The sequence below is a fragment of the Oncorhynchus masou genome, unplaced genomic scaffold, assembly GCF_036934945.1.
Source record: "Oncorhynchus masou masou isolate Uvic2021 unplaced genomic scaffold, UVic_Omas_1.1 unplaced_scaffold_2086, whole genome shotgun sequence".
Lineage (NCBI taxonomy): Eukaryota > Metazoa > Chordata > Actinopteri > Salmoniformes > Salmonidae > Oncorhynchus > Oncorhynchus masou.
In genome coordinates this window covers 16,605-20,000 of record NW_027008568.1, presented here as the reverse complement: position 1 = coordinate 20,000, position 3,396 = coordinate 16,605, and positions in this window count along the sequence as shown.

Here is a 3,396-nt window from a genome sequence, read left to right as displayed (position 1 = left end):
GTGAGCTATATCAGCTGATCATCTAGAATGTAGGTAATGAATCAGCTAGTTAGCATGGTTAGTGTTTATCTGATTTAAATTTGTTCTGCTACTGAACAAACAGTCAAACTGCGGGGGCCTCCCGGGTGGCGCAGTGGTTAAGGGCCACCAGAGACTCTGGGTTCGCGCCCAGGCTCTGTCATAACCGACCGGAAGGTCCGTGGGGCTACGGCAATTGGCCTAGCGTTGTCCAGGTTAGGGAGGGCTTGGCCGGTAGGGATATCCTTGTCTCATCGTGCAACAGCGACTCCTGTGGCGGGCCGGGCGCAGTGCGCGCTAACCAAGGTTGCCAGGTGCACTCCGACACATTGGTGCGGCTGGTTTCCGGGTTGGATGCGCGCTGTGTTAAGAAGCAGTGAGGCTTGGTTGGGTTGTGTATCGGAGGACGCATGACCTTCAACCTTCGTCTCTCCCGAGCCCGTACGAGAGTTGTAGCGATGAGACAAGATAGTAGCGACTAACAATTGGATACCACGAAATTGGGGAGAAAAAGGGGTAAAATAAAAAAAATAATTAAACTGTCAAACTGCAGATGTCCCATTCCATGTCCCTGACCGTGAAACAACACATGCTAGCAACTCCAAAGTAACCCACTACTGGCAATATTCATTTAAAATTCCCCGCCCGGTACCGGCAGGTAGATAATGCATGTAGGAGGATTGCAGCAGGGCACTGATACTTATCTCATTATTGAAGAGTTCATGAGAAATGATCTAATTTGACGGACAATGTGTTGTATTGGAAGTTAGAAGAGACGACACTAATCAAAAGGGCACTTTTTTCAAAGGAGGGCAAAGGGCAGGTGCTCCAACATCCCTTGGGCTCTGTCTGTGCACCACAGGAGGTTGGTGGCACCTTAATTGGGGAGGACTGGCTCGTGGTAATGGCTGGAGTGGAATAAGTGGAATAGTAACAATTACATCAAATAAATGATTTCCATGTGTTTGATGCCATTCCATCTTCTCCGTTCCATCCATTATTATGAGCCGTCATTCCCACAGCAGCCTCCTGTGCTGCCTCCTTGTTTGGAGGCAGCCGCAGGGCAGAAGACCTGTACACAATCCAATTGCATTTTTGATATTCACACATTTCATCATCATGTTGCGGTCACAGCTGCCATGTCCTTTACTCCCTAACTGGCTAAACAACACTCCGTTACCCCGAACTGGCTAAACAACACACCGTTACCCCGAACTGGCTAAACAACACTCCGTTACTCCGAACTGGCTAAACAACACTCCGTTACTCCCTAACTGGCTAAACAACACTCCGTTACCCCGAACGGGCTAAACAACACTCCGTTACTCCGAACTGGCTAAACAACACTCCGTTACTCCGAACTGGCTAAACAACACTCCGTTACCCCGAACTGGCTAAACAACACTCCGTTACCCCGAACTGGCTAAACAACTCTCCGTTACCCCGAACTGGCTCAAAAACACTCCGTTACTCCGAACTGGCTAAACAACACTCCGTTACCCCGAACTGGCTAAACAACACTCTGTTACCCCGAACTGGCTAAACAACACTCCGTTACCCCGAACTGGCTAAACAACTCTCCGTTACCCCGAACTGGCTAAACAACAATCCGTTACCCCGAACTGGCTAAACAACACTCCGTTACTCCGAACTGGCTAAACAACACTCCGTTACTCCCTAACTGGCTAAACAACACTCCGTTATCCCGAACGGGCTAAACAACACTCCGTTACTCCGAACTGGCTAAACAACACTCCGTTACTCCGAACTGGCTAAACAACACTCCGTTACCCCGAACTGGCTAAACAACACTCCGTTACCCCGAACTGGCTAAACAACTCTCCGTTACCCCGAACTGGCTCAAAAACACTCCGTTACTCCGAACTGGCTAAACAACACTCCATTACCCCGAACTGGCTAAACAACACTCCGTTACCCCGAACTGGCTAAACAACTCTCCGTTACCCCGAACTGGCTAAACAACAATCCGTTACCCCGAACTGGCTAAACAACACTCCGTTACCCCGAACTGGCTAAACAACACTCCGTTACCCCGAACTGGCTAAACAACACTCCATTACTCCGAACTGGCTAAACAACACTCCGTTACTCCCTAACTGGCTAAACAACACTCCGTTACCCCGAACTGGCTAAACAACACTCCGTTACTCCGAACTGGCTAAACAACACTCCGTTACTCCGAACTGGCTAAACAACACTCCATTACCCCGAACTGGCTAAACAACACTCCGTTACCCCGAACTGGCTAAACAACTCTCCGTTACCCCGAACTGGCTCAAAAACACTCCGTTACTCCGAACTGGCTCAAAAACACTCCGTTACTCCGAACTGGCTAAACAACACTCCGTTACCCCGAACTGGCTAAACAACACTCCGTTACCCCGAACTGGCTAAACAACACTCCGTTACCCCGAACTGGCTAAACAACTCTCCGTTCCCCCGAACTGGCTCAAAAACACTCCGTTACTCCCAAACTGGCTAAACAACACTCCGTTACCCTGAACTGGCTAAACAACTCTCCGTTACCCCGAACTGGCTCAAAAACACTCCGTTACTCCGAACTGGCTAAACAACACTCCGTTACCCCGAACTGGCTAAACAACACTCCGTTACCCCGAACTGGCTAAACAACACTCCGTTACCCCGAACTGGCTCAACAACACTCCGTTACCCCGAACTGGCTCAACAACACTCCGTTACCCCGAACTGGCTAAACAACACTCCGTTACCCCGAACTGGCTCAACAACACTCCGTTACCCCGAACTGGCTAAACAACACTCCGTTACCCCGAACTGGCTGAACAACACTCCGTTATCCCGAACTGGCTAAACAACACTCCGTTACCCCGAACTGGCTGAACAACAGGAAATTTGCGGTAAACTGCACAATTCTCTCTCAGCTCCATGACAAAACGAATAAAATTGCATTACGTTTCTTATAATATTGCAACATTTCTCTCCATCCCATGGCAATAAAATGTGTATAATTGCAGGAAAATAACTTTAAAACATAAAAAGGTTCTCTCTGCCTTCAAGAGGGGGGCCACTACAATGTTTTGCCAATGAGATAAACAAAAACATGCTGCATATGCATATCAGCGGGTGCATTATCTGGAACTGGGTGATGGCCGGGAGTGATTTGCACTAACATAGGAATAGTTACTATTGATTCACAGAGGATCAGTGGGTAGCCTCTGTACAGTACGTGCTGGGGGGAGAGTCATTCCTGTGTGTGTGGGGGGGGGGGAGTGTGTAAGAGTCGAGAAATAAGTGATCAATTGGGAAGTGTTTTTGCTTTATTGTATTGTAATTTTTGATAGTATTTATTGGTATAGAGATTTTGTCTGGTTTTGTTGT